Source organism: Schistocerca gregaria, chromosome 3, assembly GCF_023897955.1.
Source record: "Schistocerca gregaria isolate iqSchGreg1 chromosome 3, iqSchGreg1.2, whole genome shotgun sequence".
NCBI lineage: Eukaryota > Metazoa > Arthropoda > Insecta > Orthoptera > Acrididae > Schistocerca > Schistocerca gregaria.
Window position 1 is genome coordinate 55,323,933 of NC_064922.1, and position 21,523 is coordinate 55,345,455.

The window sequence follows — 21,523 nt, forward strand, 5'->3', positions numbered from 1 at the left end:
GGAGAAATGTGCGCATGGTGACTGTTGTATTCAATCCCGATGCAATTTCTGTGTTTCATCAACACTCTGATAGTCCACAGATTACAGAATGAGTCCAGATATGCATCGGAAACTACTACTGGTCTTCGAGGGAACGATCAAAGCGTAGACTGTTAGAGACCTCACTCCCATTAAGGAAAGTGCGCATGGTGACTGTTGTATTCAATCCCGATGCAATTTCTGTGTGTCATCAACATTCCTATGGTGTATAGATTACAGAATGCCTCCAGATGTGCATCGGAATCTACTACTGGTCTTCCAGGGAACGATCAAAGCGTAGTCTCTTTGAGAAATTACTCCCATGGAGGAAAGAGCGCATGGTGACTGCTGAATTCAATCCAGATGCAATTTCTGTGTTTCATCAACACTCTGATAGTCCACAGATTACGGAATGCCTCCAGATGTGCATCGGAAACTACTACTGGTCTTCCAGGGAACGATCAAAGCTTAGACTGTTTGAGACATTACTCCCATGGAGGGAAGTGCGCATGGTGATCGTTGTATTCAATCCCGATGCAATTTCTGTGTTTCATCAACACACTGATAGTCCACAGATTACAGAATGCCACCAGATGTTCATCGGAAACAACTTCTGGTCTTCCAGGGAACGTTCAAAGCGTAGACACTTTGAGATACTACTCCCATGGAGGAAAGTGCGCATGGGGACTGTTGTATTCAATCCCGATGCAATTTCTGTGTTTCATCAACACTCTGATAGTGCACAGATTACAGAATGCCAAGAGATGTGCATCGGAAACTACTACTGGTCTTCCAGCGAACGATCAGAGCGTAAACTCTTTGAGACATTGCTCAGATGGAGGAAAAAGCGTATGGTGCCTGTTGTATTCAATCCCGATGGAATTTCTGTGTTTTATCAACAGTCTGATAGTCCACAGATTACAGAATGCCTCCAGATGTGCATCGGAAACTACTACTGATCTTCCAGGGAACGATCAAAGCGTAGACCGTTACAGACATTTCTCCCGTGCAGGAAAGTGCGCATGGTGACTGGTGTATTCAATCCCGATGCAATATCTGTGTTTCATCAACACTTTGAAGGTAACAGATTACAGAATGCCTCCAGATGTGCATCGGAAACTACAACTTGTCTTCCAGGGAACGATCAAAGCGTATACTGTTTGAGACATTGCTCTCATGGAGGAAAGTGCGCATGGTGACTGTTGTATTCAATCCCAATGCAATTTCTGTGGTTCATCAACACTCTGATAGTCCACAGATTACAGAATGCCTCCAGATGTGCATCGGAAACTACTACTGGTCTTCAAGGGAACGATCAAAGCGTAGACTGTTTGAGACACTACTCCCATGGGGGAAAGTGCGCATGGTTACTGTTGTATTCAATCTCGATGCAATTTCTGTGTTTCATCAACACTCTGATAGTCCACAGATTACAGAAAGCCTCCAGATGTGCATCGGAAACTACTACTGGTCTTCAAGGGAACGATCAAAGCGTAGACTATTTGAGACACTACTCCCATGGAGGAAAGTGCGCATGGCGACTGTTGTATTCAATCTCGATGCAATTTCTGTGTTTCATCATTACTCTGATAGTCCACAGATTACTGAATGCCTCCAGATGTGCATCGGAAACTACTACTGGTCTTCGTGGGATCGATCAAAGCGTAGATTGTTAAAGACATTACTCCCATGAAGGGAAGTGCGCATGGTGACTGTTGTATTCAATCCCGAAGCAATTTCTGTGTTTCATCAACTCTCTGATCACCCACAGATTACAGAATGCCTCCAGATGTGCATCGGAAACTACTACTGGTCATCCAGGGAACGATGAAAGGGTAGACTGTTTGACACATTACTCCCATGGAGGAAAGTGTGCATGGTGACTGTTGTTTTCAATCCCGATGCAATTTCTGTGTTTCATCAATACTATGATAGTCCACAGGTTACAGAATGTCTCCAGATGTGCATCGGAAACTTTTACTGGTCTTCCAGGGAACGATCAAAGCGTAGTCTCTTTGAGAAATTACTCCCATTTAGGAAAGGCGCATGGTGACTGCGGAATTCAATCCAGATGCAATTTCTGTGTTTCATCAACACCCTGATAGTCCACAGATTACGGAATGCTTCCAGATGTGCATCGGAAACTACTACTGGTCTTCAAGGGAACGATCAAAGCGTAGACTGTTTGAGACATTACTCCCATGGAGGAAAGTGCGCATGGTGACTGTTGTATTCAATCCCGATGCAATTTCTGGGTATTCATCAACTCTCTGATCACCCACAGATTACAGAATGCCTCCAGATGTGCATCGGAAACTGCTACTGGTCTTCCAGGGAACGATGAAAGGGTAGACTGTTTGAGGCATTACACCCATGGAGGAATGTGCGCATGGTGACAGTTGTATTCAATCCCGATGCAAGTTCTGTGCTTCATCAACTCTCTGATCACCCACAGATTACAGAATGCCTCCAGATGTGCATCGGAAACTTTTACTGGTCTTCCAGGGAACGATCAAAGCGTAGACTGTTTGAGACATTACAGACATGGAGGAAAAAGGGCATGGTGACTGTTGTATTCAATCCCGAGGCAATTTCTGTGTTTCATCAACACTCTGATAGTCCACAGATTACAGAATGCCACCAGATGTGCATCGGAAACTACTACTGGTCCTCCAGGGAACGATAAAATTGTAGACTGTTTAACAATTACTCCCATGGAGGAAAGTGCGCATGGTGACTGTTGTATTCAATCCCGATGCGATAACTGTGTTTCATCGACACTCTGATTGTCCACAGATTAAAAAATGCTTCCAGATTTGCATCGGAAACTACTACTGGTCTTCCAGGGAACGATCAAAGCGTAGACTGTTTGAGACATTACTCCTATGGAGGAAAGTGCGCATGGTGACTCTTGAATTCAATCCCGATGCGATAACTGTGTTTCATCAACACTCTGATAGTCCACAGATTAAAAAACGCTTCCAGATGTGCATCGGAAACTACTACTGGTCTTCCAGAGAGCGATCAAAGCGTACACTGTTTGAAACATTACTACCATGGAGAAATGTGCGCATGGTGACTGTTGTATTCAATCCCGATGCAATTTCTGTGTTTCATCAACACTCCAATAGTCCACAGATTACAGAATGCCACCAGATGTTCATCGGAAACAACTTCTGGTCTTCCAGGGAACGATCAAAGCGTAGACACTTTGAGATACTACTCCCATGGAGGAAAGTGCGCATGGGGACTGTTGTATTCAATCCCGATGCAATTTCTGTGTTTCATGAACACTCTGATAGTGCACAGATTACAGAATGCCTCCAGATGTGCATCGGAAACTACTACTGGTCTTCCAGGGAACGATCAGAGCGTAAACTCTTTGAGACATTGCTCAGATGGAGGAAAGTGCGCATGGTGACTGTTGTATTCAATCCCGATGCAATTTCTGTGTTTCATCAACAGTCTTATAGTCCACAGATTACAGAATGCCTCCTGATGCGCATCGGAAACTACTACTGGTCTTCCAGGGAACGATCAAAGCGTAGACTGTTAGAGACATTTCTCCCGTGGAGGAAAGTGCGCATGGTGACTACTGTATTCAATCCCGATGCAATTTCTGTGTTTCATCAACACTTTGAAGGTAACAGATTACAGAATGCTTCCAGATGTGCCTCGGAAACTACTACTTGTCTTCCAGGGAACGATCAAAGCGTATACTGTTTGAGACATTGCCCTCATGGAGGAAAGTGCGCATGGTGACTGTTATATTCAATCCCAATGCAATTTCTGTGGTTCGTCAACACTCTGATAGTCCACAGATTACAGAATGCCTCCAGATGTGCATCGGAAATTACTACTGGTCTTCCAGGGAACGATCAAAGCTTAAACAGTTTGAGACATTACTCCCATGGAGGAAAGTGCGCATGGTGACTGTTGTATTCAATCCCGATGCAATTTCTGTGTTTCATTAACTCTCTGATCACCCACAGATTACAGAATGCCTCCAGATGTGCATCGGAAACTACAACTGGTCTTCCACTGAACGATGAAAGGGTAGACTGTTTGAGACATTACTCCCATGGAGGAAAGTGTGCATGGTGACTGTTGTGTTCAATCCCGATGCAATTTCTGTGTTTCATCATTACTCTGATAGTCCACAGATTACAGAATGCCTCCAGATGTGCATCGGAAACTGTAACTGGTCTTCCAGGGAACGATCAAAGCGTAGACTGTTTGAGACATTACAGCCATGGAGGAAAATGGCATGGTGACTGTTGTATTCAGTCCCGAGGCAATTTCTGTGTTTCATCAACACTCTGATAGTCCACAGATTACAGAATTCCTCCAGATGTGCATCGGAAACTACTACTGGTCCCCCAGGGAACGATCAAAGTGTAGACTGTTTAAGAATTACTCCCATGGAGGAAAGTACGCATGGTGACTGTTGTATTCCATTCCGATGCAATTTCTGTGTTTCATGAACACTCTGATAGTCTACAGATTACAGAATGCCTCCAGATGAGCATCGAAACTACTACTGGTCTTCCAGGGAACGATCAAAGCGTAGACTGTTTAAGACATTACTCCTATGGAGGAAAGTGCGCATGGTGACTGTTGTATTCAATCCCGATGCGATAACTGTGTTTCATCAACACTCTGATAGTCCACAGATTAAAAAACGCTTCCAGATGTGCATCGGAAACTACTACTGGTCTTCCAGGGAACGATCAAAGCGTACACTGTTTGAAACATTACTACCATGGAGAAATGTGCGCATGGTGACTGTTGTATTCAATCCCGATGCAATTTCTGTGTTTTATCAACACTCTGATAGTGCACAGATTACAGAATGCCTCCAGATGTGCATCGGAAACTACTACTGGTCTTCCAGGGAACGATCAGGGCGTAAACTCTTTGAGACATTGCTCAGATGTAGGAAAGTGCGCATGGTGACTGTTGTATTCAATCCCGATGCAATTTCTGTGTTTCATCAACAGTCTTATAGTCCACAGATTACAGAATGCCTCCAGATGCGCATCGGAAACTACTACTGGTCTTCCAGGGAACGATCAAAGCGTAGACTGTTTGAGACATTACTACCATGGAGGAAAGAGCGCGTGGTGACTGTTGTATTCAATCCCGATGGAATTTCTGTGTTTTATCAACAGTCTGATAGTCCACAGATTACAGAATGCCTCCAGATGTTCATCGGAAACTACTACTGGTCTTCGAGTTAACGATCAAAGCGTAGACTGTTAGAGACATCACTCCCATTAAGGAAAGTGCGCATGGTGAATGTTGTATTCAATCACGATGCAATTTCTGTGTTTCATCAACATTCTTATGGTCTACAGATTACAGAATACCTCCAGATGTGCATCGGAAACTACTACTGGTCTTCCAGGGAACGATCAAAGCGTAGCTTCTTTGAGAAATTACTCCCATGGAGGAAAGGGCGCATGGTGACTGTTGAATTCAATCCTGATGCAAATTCTGTGTTTCATCAACACTCCGATAGTCCACAGATTACAGAATGCCACCAGATGTTCATCGAAAACAACTTCTGGTCTTCCAGGGAACGATCAAAGCGTAGACACTTTGAGATACTACTCCCATGGAGGAAAGTGCGCATGGGGACTGTTGTATTCAATCCCGATGCAATTTCTGTGTTTCATCAACACTCTGATAGTGCACAGATTACAGAATGTCTCCAGATGTGCATCGGAAACTACTACTGGTCTTCCAGGGAACGATCAGAGCGTAAACTCTTTGAGACATTGCTCAGATGGAGGAAAGTGCGCATGGTGACTGTTGTATTCAATCCCGATGCAATTTCTGTGTTTCATCAACAGTCTTATAGTCCACAGATTACAGAATGCCTCCAGATGCGCATCGGAAACTACTACTGGTCTTCCAGGGAACGATCAAAGCGTAGACTGTTTGAGACATTTCTCCCTTGGAGGAAAGTGCGCATGGTGAGTACTGTATTCAATCCCGATGCAATTTCTGTGTTTCATCAACACTTTGAAGGTAACAGATTACAGAATGCCTCCGGATGTGCCTCGGAAACTACTACTTGTCTTCCAGGGAACGATCAAAGCGTATACTGTTTGAGACATTGCTCTCATGGAGGAAAGTGCGCATGGTGACTGTTGTATTCAATCCCAATGCACTTTCTGTGGTTCATCAACACTCTGATAGTCCACAGATTACAGAATGCGTCCAGATGTGCATCGGAAATTACTACTGGTCTTCCAGGGAACGATCAAAGCGTAAACTGTTTGAGACATTACTCCCATGGAGGAAAGTGCGCATGGTGACTGTTGTATTCAATCCCGATGCAATTTCTGTGTTTTATCAACTCTCTGATCACCCACAGATTACAGAATGCCTCCAGATGTGCATCGGAAGCTACTACTGGTCTTCCAGGGAACGATGAAAGGGTAGACTGTTTGAGACATTACTCAGATGGAGGAAAGTGTGCATGGTGACTGTTGTGTTCAATCCCGATGCAATTTCTGTGTTTCATCATTACTCTGATAGTCCACAGATTACAGAATGCCTCCAGATGTGCATCGGAAACTGTAACTGGTCTTCCAGGGAAAGATCAAAGCGTAGACTGTTTGAGACATTACAGCCATGGAGGAAAATGGCATGGTGACTGTTGTATTCAATCCCGAGGCAATTTCTGTGTTTCATCAACACTCTGATAGTCCACAGATTACAGAATTCCTCCAGATGTGCATCGGAAACTGCTACTGGTCTTCCAGGGAACATTCAAAGTGTAGACTGTTTGAGAATTACTCCCATGGAGGAAAGTGCGCATGGTGACTGTTGTATTCAATTCCGATGCAATTTCTGGGTTTCATGAACACTCTGATAGTCCACAGATTACAGAATGCCTCCAGATGTGCATCGGAAACTACTACTGCTCTTCCAGGGAACGATCAAAGCGTAGACTGTTTGAGACATTACTCCTATGGAGGAAAGTGCGCATGGTGACTGTTGTATTCAATCCCGATGCGATAACTGTGTTTCATCGACACTCTGATAGTCCACAGATTTAAAAATGCTTCCAGATGTGCATCGGAAACTACTACTGGTCTTCCAGGGAACGATCAAAGCCTAGACTGTTTGAGACATTACTCCTATGGAGGAAAGTGCGCATGGTGACTGTTGAATTAAATCCCGATGCAATTTCTGTGTTTCATCAACACTCTGATTGTCCACAGATTAAAAAATGCTTCCAGATGTGCTTCGGAAATTACTACTGGTCTTCCAGGGAACGATTAAAGCGTAGACTGTTTGAGACATTACTCCTATGGAGGAAAGTGCGCATGGTGACTGTTGTATTCAATCCCCATGCGATAACTGTGTTTCACCGACACTCTGATGGTCCACAGATTAAAAAATGCTTCCAGATGTGCATCGGAAACTACTACTGGTCTTCCAGGGAACGATCAAAGCGTAGACTGTTTGAGACATTACTCCTATGGAGGAAAGTGCGCATGGTGACTGTTGTATTCAATCCCGATGCGATAACTGTGTTTCATCAACACTCTGATAGTCCACAGATTAAAAAACGCTTCCAGATGTGCATCGGAAACTACTACTGGTCTTCCAGGGAACGATCAAAGCGTACACTGTTTGAAACATTACTACCATGGAGAAATGTGCGCATGGTGACTGTTGTATTCAATCCCGATGCAATTTCTGTGTTTCATCAACACTCTGATAGTCCACAGATTACATAATGCCTCCAGATGTGCATCGGAAACTACTACTGGTCTTCGAGTTAACGATCAAAGCGTAGACTGTTAGAGACATCACTCCCATTAAGGAAAGTGCGCATGGTGACTGTTGTATTCAATCCCGATGCAATTTCTGTGTTTCATCAACAGTCTTATAGTCCACAGATTACAGAATGCCTCCAGATGCGCATCGGAAACTACTACTGGTCTTCCAGGGAACGATCAAAGCGTAGACTGTTTGAGACATTTCTCCCTTGGAGGAAAGTGCGCATGGTGAGTACTGTATTCAATCCCGATGCAATTTCTGTGTTTCATCAACACTTTGAAGGTAACAGATTACAGAATGCCTCCGGATGTGCCTCGGAAACTACTACTTGTCTTCCAGGGAACGATCAAAGCGTATACTGTTTGAGACATTGCTCTCATGGAGGAAGTGCGCATGGTGACTGTTGTATTCAATCCCAATGCACTTTCTGTGGTTCATCAACACTCTGATAGTCCACAGATTACAGAATGCGTCCAGATGTGCATCGGAAATTACTACTGGTCTTCCAGGGAACGATCAAAGCGTAAACTGTTTGAGACATTACTCCCATGGAGGAAAGTGCGCATGGTGACTGTTGTATTCAATCCCGATGCAATTTCTGTGTTTTATCAACTCTCTGATCACCCACAGATTACAGAATGCCTCCAGATGTGCATCGGAAGCTACTACTGGTCTTCCAGGGAACGATGAAAGGGTAGACTGTTTGAGACATTACTCAGATGGAGGAAAGTGTGCATGGTGACTGTTGTGTTCAATCCCGATGCAATTTCTGTGTTTCATCATTACTCGGATAGTCCACAGATTACAGAATGCCTCCAGTTGTGCATCGGAAACTGTAACTGGTCTTCCAGGGAAAGATCAAAGCGTAGACTGTTTGAGACATTACAGCCATGGAGGAAAATGGCATGGTGACTGTTGTATTCAATCCCGATGCAATTTCTGTGTTTCATCAACACTCTGATAGTCCACAGATTACAGAATTCCTCCAGATGTGCATCGGAAACTGCTACTGGTCTTCCAGGGAACATTCAAAGTGTAGACTGTTTGAGAATTACTCCCATGGAGGAAAGTGCGCATGGTGACTGTTGTATTCAATTCCGATGCAATTTCTGGGTTTCATGAACACTCTGATAGTCCACAGATTACAGAATGCCTCCAGATGTGCATCGGAAACTACTACTGCTCTTCCAGGGAACGATCAAAGCGTAGACTGTTTGAGACATTACTCCTATGGAGGAAAGTGCGCATGGTGACTGTTGTATTCAATCCCGATGCGATAACTGTGTTTCATCGACACTCTGATAGTCCACAGATTTAAAAATGCTTCCAGATGTGCATCGGAAACTACTACTGGTCTTCCAGGGAACGATCAAAGCCTAGACTGTTTGAGACATTACTCCCATGGAGGAAAGTGCGCATGGTGACTGTTGAATTAAATCCCGATGCAATTTCTGTGTTTCATCAACACTCTGATTGTCCACAGATTAAAAAATGCTTCCAGATGTGCTTCGGAAATTACTACTGGTCTTCCAGGGAACGATTAAAGCGTAGACTGTTTGAGACATTACTCCTATGGAGGAAAGTGCGCATGGTGACTGTTGTATTCAATCCCCATGCGATAACTGTGTTTCACCGACACTCTGATGGTCCACAGATTAAAAAATGCTTCCAGATGTGCATCGGAAACTACTACTGGTCTTCCAGGGAACGATCAAAGCGTAGACTGTTTGAGACATTACTCCTATGGAGGAAAGTGCGCATGGTGACTGTTGTATTCAATCCCGATGCGATAACTGTGTTTCATCAACACTCTGATAGTCCACAGATTAAAAAACGCTTCCAGATGTGCATCGGAAACTACTACTGGTCTTCCAGGGAACGATCAAAGCGTACACTGTTTGAAACATTACTACCATGGAGAAATGTGCGCATGGTGACTGTTGTATTCAATCCCGATGCAATTTCTGTGTTTCATCAACACTCTGATAGTCCACAGATTACATAATGCCTCCAGATGTGCATCGGAAACTACTACTGGTCTTCGAGTTAACGATCAAAGCGTAGACTGTTAGAGACATCACTCCCATTAAGGAAAGTGCGCATGGTGACTGTTGTATTCAATCCCGATGCAATTTCTGTGTTTCATCAACATTCTTATGCTCTACAGATTACAGAATACCTCCAGATGTGCATCGGAAACTACTACTGGTCTTCCAGGGAACGATCAAAGCGTAGCCTCTTTGAGAAATTACTCCCATGGAGGAAAGGGCGCATGGTGACTGTTGAATTCAATGCCGATGCAATTCCTGTGTTTCATCAACACTCCGATAGTCCACAGATTACAGAATGCCACCAGATGTTCATCGGAAACAACTTCTGGTCTTCCAGGGAACGATCAAAGCGTAGACACTTTGAGATACTACTCCCATGGAGGAAAGTGCGCATGGGGACTGTTGTATTCAATCCCGATGCAATTTTTGTGTTTCATCAACACTCTGATAGTGCACAGATTACAGAATGCCTCCAGATGTGCATCGGAAACTACTACTGGTCTTCCAGGGAACGATCAGAGCGTAAACTCTTTGAGACATTGCTCAGATGGAGGAAAGTGCGCATGGTGCCTGTTGTATTCAATCCCGATGCAATTTCTGTTTTTCATCAACAGTCTTATAGACCACAGATTACAGAATGCCTCCAGATGCGCATCGGAAACTACTACTTGTCTTCCAGGGAACGATCAAAGCGTAGACTGTTTGAGACATTACGCCCATGGAGGAAAGAGCGCGTGTTGACTGTTGTATTCAATCCCGATGCAATTTCTGTGTTTTATCAACTCTCTGATCACCCACAGATTACAGAATCCCTCCAGATGTGCATCGGAAACTACTACTGCTCTTCCAGGGAACGATCAAAGCGTAGACTGTTTGAGACATTACTCCTATGGAGGAAAGTGCGCATGGTGACTGTTGTATTCAATCCCGATGCGATAACTGTGTTTCATCGCCACTCTGATAGTCCACAGATTTAAAAATGCTTCCAGATGTGCATCGGAAACTACTACTGGTCTTCCAGGGAACGATCAAAGCGTAAACTGTTTGAGACATTACTCCCATGGAGGAAAGTGCGCATGGTGACTGTTGTATTCAATCCCGATGCAATTTCTGTGTTTTATCAACTCTCTGATCACCCACAGATTACAGAATCCCTCCAGATGTGCATTGGAAACTACTACTGGTCTTCCAGGGAACGATGAAAGGGTAGACTGTTTGAGACATTACTCAGATGGAGGAAAGTGTGCATGGTGACTATTGTGTTGAATCCCGATGCAATTTCTGTGTTTCATCATTACTCTGATAGTCCACAGATTACAGAATGCCTCCAGATGTGCATCGGAAACTGTAACTGGTCTTCCAGGGAAAGATCAAAGCGTAGACTGTTTGAGACATTACAGCCATGGAGGAAAATGGCATGGTGACTGTTGTATTCAATCCCGAGGCAATTTCTGTGTTTCATCAACACTCTGATAGTCCACAGATTACAGAATTCCTCCAGATGTGCATCGGAAACTACTACTGGTCTTCCAGGGAACATTCAAATTGTAGACTGTTTGAGAATTACTCCCATGGAGGAAAGTGCGCATGGTGACTGTTGTATTCAATTCCGATGCAATTTCTGGGTTTCATGAACACTCTGATAGTCCACAGATTACAGAATGCCTCCAGATGTGCATCGGAAACTACTACTGCTCTTCCAGGGAACGATCAAAGCGTAGACTGTTTGAGACATTACTCCTATGGAGGAAAGTGCGCATGGTGACTGTTGTATTCAATCCCGATGCGATAACTGTGTTTCATCAACACTCTGATAGTCCACAGATTAAAAAACGCTTCCAGATGTGCATCGGAAACTACTACTGGTCTTCCAGGGAACGATCAAAGCGTACACTGTTTGAAACATTACTACCATGGAGAAATGTGCGCATGGTGACTGTTGTATTCAATCCCGATGCAATTTCTGTGTTTCATCAACACTCTGATAGTCCACAGATTACATAATGCCTCCAGATGTGCATCGGAAACTACTACTGGTCTTCGAGTTAACGATCAAAGCGTAGACTGTTAGAGACATCACTCCCATTAAGGAAAGTGCGCATGGTGACTGTTGTATTCAATCCCGATGCAATTTCTGTGTTTCATCAACATTCTTATGCTCTACAGATTACAGAATACCTCCAGATGTGCATCGGAAACTACTACTGGTCTTCCAGGGAACGATCAAAGCGTAGCCTCTTTGAGAAATTACTCCTATGGAGGAAAGGGCGCATGGTGACTGTTGAATTCAATCCCGATGCAATTTCTGTGTTTCATCAACACTCCAATAGTCCACAGATTACAGAATGCCACCAGATGTACATCGGAAACAACTTCTGGTCTTCCAGGGAACGATCAAAGCGTAGACAATTTGAGATACTACTCCCATGGAGGAAAGTGCGCATGGGGACTGTTGTATTCAATCCCATAGCAATTTCTGTGTTTCATCAACACTCTGATAGTGCACAGATTACAGAATGCCTCCAGATGTGCATCGGAAACTACTACTGGTCTTCCAGGGAACGATCAGAGCGTAAACTCTTTGAGACATTGCTCAGATGGAGGAAAGTGCGCATGGTGACTGTTGTATTCATTCCCGATGCAATTTCTGTGTTTCATCAACAGTCTTATAGACCACAGATTACAGAATGCCTCCAGATGCGCATCGGAAACTACTACTGGTCTTCCAGGGAACGATCAAAGCGTAGACTGTTTGAGACATTACGCCCATGGAGGAAAGAGCGCGTGTTGACTGTTGTATTCAATCCCGATATAATTTCTGTGTTTTATCAACAGTCTGATAGTCCACAGATTACAGAATGCCTCCAGATGTGCATCGGAAACTACTACAGGTCTTCGAGTTAACGATCAAAGCGTAGACTGTTAGAGACATCACTCCCATTATGGAAAGTGCGCATGGTGACTGTTGTATTCAATCCCGATGCAATTTCTGTGTTTCATCAACATTCGTATGGTCAACAGATTACAGAATACCTCCAGATGTGCATCGGAAACCACTACTGGTCTTCCAGGGAACGATCAAAGCGTAGCCTCTTTGAGAAATTACTCCCATGGAGGAAAGGGCGCATGGTGACTGTTGAATTCAATCCCGATGCAATTTCTGTGTTTCATCAACACTCCAATAGTCCACAGATTACAGAATGCCACCAGATGTTCATCGGAAACAACTTCTGGTCTTCCAGGGAACGATCAAAGCGTAGACACTTTGAGATACTACTCCCATGGAGGAAAGTGCGCATGGGGACTGTTGTATTCAATCCCGATGCAATTTCTGTATTTCATCAACACTCTGATAGTGCACAGATTACAGAATGCCTCCAGATGTGCATCGGAAACTACTACTGGTCTTCCAGGGAACGATCAGAGCGTAAACTCTTTGAGACATTGCTCAGATGGAGGAAAGTGCGCATGGTGACTGTTGTATTCAATCCCAATGCAATTTCTGTGGTTCATCAACACTCTGATAGTCCACAGATTACAGAATGCCTCCAGATGTGCATCGGAAATTACTACTGGTCTTCCAGGGAACGATCAAAGCTTAAACAGTTTGAGACATTACTCCCATGGAGGAAAGTGCGCATGGTGACTGTTGTATTCAATCCCGATGCAATTTCTGTGTTTCATCAACTCTCTGATCACCCACAGATTACAGAATGCCTCCAGATGTGCATCGGAAACTACTACTTGTCTTCCAGGGAACGATGAGAGGGTAGACTGTTTGAGACATTACTCCCATGGAGGAAAGTGTGCATGGTGACTGTTGTGTTCAATCCCGATGCAATTTCTGTGTTTCATCATTACTCTGATAGTCCACAGATTACAGAATGCCTCCAGATGTGCATCGGAAACTGTAACTGGTCTTCCAGGGAACGATCAAAGCGTAGACTGTTTGAGACATTACAGCCATGGAGGATAATGGCATGGTGACTGTTGTATTCAATCCCGAGGCAATTTCTGTGTTTCATCATCACTCTGATAGTCCACAGATTACAGAATTCCTCCAGATGTGCATCGGAAACTACTACTGGTCCTCCAGGGAACGATCAAAGTGTAGACTGTTTAAGATTTCTCCCATGGAGGAATGTACGCATGGTGACTGTTGTATTCAATTCCGATGCAATTTCTGTGTTTCATGAACACTCTGATAGTCTACAGATTACAGAATGCCTCCAGATGTGCATCGGAAACTGCTACTGGTCTTCCAGGGAACGATCAAAGCGTAGACTGTTTAAGACATTACTCCTATGGAGGAAAGTGCGCATGGTGACTGTTGTATTCAATCCCGATGCGATAACTGTGTTTCATCAACACTCTGATAGTCCACAGATTAAAAAACGCTTCCAGATGTGCATCTGAAACTACTACTGGTCTTCCAGGGAACGATCAAAGCGTACACTGTTTGAAACATTACTACCATGGAGAAATGTGCGCATGGTGACTGTTGTATTCAATCCCGATGCAATTTCTGTGTTTCATCAACACTCTGATAGTCCACAGATTACAGAATGCCTCCAGATGTGCATCGGAAACTACTACTGGTCTTCGAGTTAACGATCAAAGCGTAGACTGTTAGAGACATCACTCCCATTAAGGAAAGTGCGCATGGTGACTGTCGTATTCAATCCCGATGCAATTTCTGTGTTTCATCAACATTCTTACGGTCTACAGATTACAGAATACCTCCAGATGTGCATCGGAAACTACTACTGGTCTTCCAGGGAACGATCAAAAAGTAGCCTCTTTGAGAAATTACTCCCATGGAGGAAAGGGCGCATGGTGACTGTTGAATTCAATCCCGATGCAATTTCTGTGTTTCATCAACACTCCGATAGTTTACAGATTACAGAATGCCACCAGATGTTCATCGGAAACAACTTCTGGTCTTCCAGGGAACGATCAAAGCGTAGACACTTTGAGATACTACTCCCATGGAGGAAAGTGCGCATGGGGACTGTTGTATTCAATCCCGATGCAATTTCTGTGTTTTATCAACACTCTGATAGTGCACAGATTACAGAATGCCTCCAGATGTGCATCGGAATCTACTACTGGTCTTCCAGGGAACGATCAGAGCGTAAACTCTTTGAGATATTGCTCAGATGGAGGAAAGTGCGCATGGTGACTCTTGTATTCAATCCCGATGCAATTTCTGTGTTTCATCAACAGTCTTATAGTCCACAGATTACAGAATGCCTCCAGATGCGCATCGGAAACTACTACTGGTCTTCCAGGGAACGATCAAAGCGTAGACTGTTTGAGACATTACTCCCATTTAGGAAAGAGCGCGTGGTGACTGTTGTATTCAATCCCGATGGAATTTCTGTGTTTTATCAACAGTCTGATAGTCCACAGATTACAGAATGCCTCCAGATGTGCATCGGAAACTACTACTGGTCTTCGAGTTAACGATCAAAGAGTAGACTGTTAGAGACATCACTCCCATTAAGGAAAGTGCGCATGGTGAATGTTGTATTCAATCGCGATGCAATTTCTGTGTTTCATCAACATTCTTATGGTCTACAGATTACAGAATACCTCCAGATGTGCATCGGAAACTACTACTGGTCTTCCAGGGAACGATCAAAGCGTAGCTTCTTTGAGAAATTACTCCTATGGAGGAAAGGGCGCATGGTGACTGTTGAATTCAATCCCGATGCAATTTCTGTGTTTCATCAACACTCCGATAGTCCACAGATTACAGAATGCCACCAGATGTTCATCGGAAACAACTTCTGGTCTTCCAGGGAACGATCAAAGCGTAGACACTTTGAGATACTACTCCCATGGAGGAAAGTGCGCATGGGGACTGTTGTATTCAATCCCGATGCAATTTCTGTGTTTCATCAACACTCTGATAGTGCACAGATTACAGAATGCCTCCAGATGTGCATCGGTAACTACTACTGGTCCTACAGGGAACGACCAGAGCGTAATCTCTTTGAGACATTGCTCAGATGGAGGAAAGTGCGCATGGTGACTGTTGTATTCAATCCCGATGCAATTTCTGTGTTTCATCAACAGTCTTATAGTCCACAGATTACAGAATGCCTCCAGATGCGCATCGGAAACTACTACTGGTCTTCCAGGGAACGATCAAAGCGTAGACTGTTTGAGACATTTCTCCCTTGGAGGAAAGTGCGCATGGTGAGTACTGTATTCAATCCCAATGCACTTTCTGTGGTTCATCAACACTCTGATAGTCCACAGATTACAGAATGCGTCCAGATGTGCATCGGAAATTACTACTGGTCTTCCAGGGAACGATCAAAGCGTAAACTGTTTGAGACATTACTCCCATGGAGGAAAGTGCGCATGGTGACTGTTGTATTCAATCCCGATGCAATTTCTGTGTTTTATCAACTCTCTGATCACCCACAGATTACAGAATGCCTCCAGATGTGCATCGGAAACTACTACTGGTCTTCCAGGGAACGATGAAAGGGTAGACTGTTTGAGACATTACTCCCATGGAGGAAAGTGTGCATGGTGACTGTTGTGTTCAATCCCGATGCAATTTCTGTGTTTCATCATTACTCTGATAGTCCACAGATTACAGAATGCCTCCAGATGTGCATCGGAAACTGTAACTGGTCTTCCAGGGAAAGATCAAAGCGTAGACTGTTTGAGACATTACGGCCATGGAGGAAAATGGCATGGTGACTGTTGTATTCAATCCCGAGGCAATTTCTGTGTTTCATCAACACTCTGATAGTCCACAGATTACAGAATTCCTCCAGATGTGCATCGGAAACTACTACTGGTCTTCCAGGGAACATTCAAAGTGTAGACTGTTTGAGAATTACTCCCATGGAGGAAAGTGCGCATGGTGACTGTTGTATTCAATTCCGATGCAATTTCTGGGTTTCATGAACACGCTGAAAGTCCACAGATTACAGAATGCCTCCAGATGTGCATCGGAAACTACTACTGCTCTTCCAGGGAACGATCAAAGCGTAGACTGGTTGAGACATTACTCCTATGGAGGAAAGTGCGCATGGTGACTGTTGTATTCAATCCCGATGCGATAACTGTGTTTCATCGACACTCTGATAGTCCACAGATTTAAAAATGCTTCCAGATGTGCATCGGAAACTACTACTGGTCTTCCAGGGAACGATCAAAGCGTAGACTGTTTGAGACATTACTCCTATGGAGGAAAGTGCGCATGGTGACTGTTGTATTCAATCCCCATGCGATAACTGTGTTTCATCGACACTCTGATGGTCCACAGATTAAAAAATGCTTCCAGATGTGCATCGGAAACTACTACTGGTCTTCCAGGGAACGATCAAAGCGTAGACTGTTTGAGACATTACTCCTATGGAGGAAAGTGCGCATGGTGACTGTTGTATTCAATCCCGATGCGATAACTGTGTTTCATCAACACTCTGATAGTCCACAGATTAAAAAACGCTTCCAGATGTGCATCGGAAACTACTACTGGTCTTCCAGGGAACGATCAAAGCGTACACTGTTTGAAACATTACTACCATGGAGAAATGTGCGCATGGTGACTGTTGTATTCAATCCCGATGCAATTTCTGTGTTTCATCAACACTCTGATAGTCCACAGATTACATAATGCCTCCAGATGTGCATCGGAAACTACTACTGGTCTTCGAGTTAACGATCAAAGCGTAGACTGTTAGAGACATCACTCCCATTAAGGAAAGTGCGCATGGTGACTGTTGTATTCAATCCCGATGCAATTTCTGTGTTTCATCAACATTCGTATGCTCTACAGATTACAGAATACCTCCAGATGTGCATCGGAAACTACTACTGGTCTTCCAGGGAACGATCAAAGCGTAGCCTCTTTGAGAAATTACTCCCATGGAGGAAAGGGCGCATGGTGACTGTTGAATTCAATGCCGATGCAATTCCTGTGTTTCATCAACACTCCGATAGTCCACAGATTACAGAATGCCACCAGATGTTCATCGGAAACAACTTCTGGTCTTCCAGGGAACGATCAAAGCGTAGACACTTTGAGATACTACTCCCATGGAGGACAGAGCGCATGGGGACTGTTGTATTCAATCCCGATGCAATTTCTGTGTTTCATCAACACTCTGATAGTGCACAGATTACAGAATGCCTCCAGATGTGCATCGGAAACTACTACTGGTCTTCCAGGGAACGATCAGAGCGTAAACTATTTGAGACATTGCTCAGATGGAGGAAAGTGCGCATGGTGACTGTTGTATTCAATCCCGATGCAATTTCTGTGTTTCATCAACCGTCTTATAGTCCACAGATTACAGAATGCCTCCAGATGCGCATCGGAAACTACTACTGGTCTTCCAGGGAACGATCAAAGCGTAGACTGTTTGAGACATTACGCCCATGGAGGAAAGAGCGCGTGTTGACTGTTGTATTCAATCCCGATGGAATTTCTGTGTTTTATCAACAGTCTGATAGTCCACAGATTACAGAATGCCTCCAGATGTGCATCGGAAACTACTACTGGTCTTCGAGTTAACGATCAAAGCGTAGACTGTTAGAGACATCACTCCCATTACGGAAAGTGCGCATGGTGACTGTTGTATTCAATCCCGATGCAATTTCTGTGTTTCATCAACATTCTTATGGTCTACAGATTACAGAATACCTCCAGATGTGCATCTGAAACTACTACTGGTCTTCCAGGGAACGATCAAAGCGTAGCCTCTTTGAGAAATTACTCCCATGGAGGAAAGGGCGCATGGTGACTGTTGAATTCAACCCGATGCAATTTCTGTGTTTCATCAACACTCCAATAGTCCACAGATTACAGAATGCCACCAGATGTTCATCGGAAACAACTTCTGGTCTTCCAGGGAACGATCAAAGCGTAGACACTTTGAGATACTACTCCCATGGAGGAAAGTGCGCATGGGGACTGTTGTATTCAATCCCGATGCAATTTCTGTGTTTCATCAACACTCTGATAGTGCACAGATTACAGAATGCCTCCAGATGTGCATCGGAAACTACTACTGGTCTTCCAGGGAACGATCAGAGCGTAAACTCTTTGATACATTGCTCAGATGGAGGAAAGTGCGCATGGTGACTGTTGTATTCAATCCCGATGCAATTTCTGTGTTTCATCAACAGTCTTATAGTCCACAGATTACAGAATGCCTCCAGATGCGCATCGGAAACTACTACTGGTCTTCCCGGGAACGATCAAAGCGTAGACTGTTAGAGACATTTCTCCCGTGGAGGAAAGTGCGCATGGTGACTACTGTATTCAATCCCGATGCAATTTCTGTGTTTCATCAACACTTTGAAGGTAACAGATTACAGAATGCCTCCAGATGTGCCTCGGAAACTACTACTTGTCTTCCAGGGAACGATCAAAGCGTATACTGTTTGAGACCTTGCCCTCATGGAGGAAAGTGCGCATGGTGACTGTTGTATTAAATCCCAATGCAATTTCTGTGGTTCATCAACACTCTGATAGTCCACAGATTACAGAATGCCTCCAGATGTGCATCGGAAATTACTACTGGTCTTCCAGGGAACGATCACAGCTTAAACAGTTTGAGACATTACTCCCATGGAGGAAAGTGCGCATGGTGACTGTTGTATTCAATCCCGATGCAATATCTGTGTTTCATCAACTCTCTGATCACCCACAGATTACAGAATGCCTCCAGATGTGCATCGGAAACTACTACTGGTCCTCCAGGGAACGATCAAAGTGTAGACTGTTTAAGAATTACTCCCATGGAGGAAAGGATGCATGGTGACTGTTGTATTCAATTCCGATGCAATTTCTGTGTTTCATGAACACTCTGATAGTCCACAGATTACAGAATGCCTCCAGATGTGCATCGGAAACTACTACTGGTCTTCCAGGGAACGATCAAAGCGTAGACTGTTTAAGACATTACTCCTATGGAGGAAAGTGCGCATGGTGACTGTTGTATTCAATCCCGATGCGATAACTGTGTTTCATCAACACTCTGATAGTCCACAGATTAAAAAACGCTTCCAGATGTGCATCGGAAGCTACTACTGGTCTTCCAGGGAACGATCAAAGCGTACACTGTTTGAAACATTACTACCATGGAGAAATGTGCGCATTGTGACTGTTGTATTCAATCCCGATGCAATTTCTGTGTTTCATCAACACTCTGATAGTCCACAGATTACAGAATGCCTCCAGATGTGCATCGGAAACTACTACTGGTCTTCGAGTTAACGATCAAAGCGTAGACTGTTAGAGACATCACTCCCATTAAGGAAAGTGCGCATGGTGACTGTCGTATTCAATCCCGATGCAATATATGTGTTTCATCAACATTCTTACGGTCTACAGATTACAGAATACCTCCAGATGTTCATCGGAAACTACTACTGGTCTTCCAGGGAACGATTAAAGCGTAGCCTCTTTGAGAAATTACTCCCATGGAGGAAAGGGCGCATGGTGACTGTTGAATTCAATGCCGATGCAATTTCTGTGTTTGATCAACACTCCGATAGTTTACAGATTACAGAATGCCACCAGATGTTCATCGGAAACAACTTCTGGTCTTCCAGGGAACGATCAAAGCGTAGACACTTTGAGATACTACTCCCATGGAGGAAAGTGCGCATAGGGACTGTTGTATTCAATCCCGATGCAATGTCTGTGTTTTATCAACACTCTGATAGTGCACAGATTACAGAATGCCTCCAGATGTGCATCGGAAACTACTACTGGTCTTCCAGGGAACGATCAGAGCGTAAACTCTTTGAGACATTGCTCAGATGGAGGAAAGTGCGCATGGTGACTGTTGTATTCAATCCCGATGCAATTTCTGTGTTTCATCAACAGTCTTATAGTCCACAGATTACAGAATGCCTCCAGATGCGCATCGGAAACTACTACTGGTCTTCCAGGGAACGATCAAAGCGTAGACTGTTTGAGACATTACTCCCATGGAGCAAAGAGCGCGTGGTGACTGTTGTATTCAATCCCGATGGAATTTCTGTGTTTTATCAACAGTCTGATAGTCCACAGATTACAGAATGCCTCCAGATGTGCATCGGAAACTACTACTGGTCTTCGAGTTAACGATCAAAGCCTAGACTGTTAGAGACATCACTCCCATTAAGGAAAGAGCGCATGGTGAAAGTTGTATTCAATCACGATGCAATTTCTGTGTTTCATCAACATTCTTATGGTCTACAGATTACAGAATACCTCCAGATGTGCATCGGAAACTACTACTGGTCTTCCAGGGAACGATCAAAGCGTAGCTTCTTTGAGAAATTACTCCCATGGAGGAAAGGGCGCATGGTGACTGTTGAATTCAATCCCGATGCAATTTCTGTGTTTCATCAACACTCCGATAGTCCACAGATTACAGAATGCCACCAGATGTTCATCGGAAACAACTTCTGGTCTTCCAGGGAACGATCAAAGCGTAGACACTTTGAGATACTACTCCCATGGAGGAAAGTGCGCATGGGGACTGTTGTATTCAATCCCGATGCAATTTCTGTGTTTCATCAACACTCTGATAGTTCACAGATTACAGAATGCCTCCAGATGTGCATCGGAAACTACTACTGGTCTTCCAGGGAACGATCAGAGCGTAAACTCTTTGAGACATTGCTCAGAT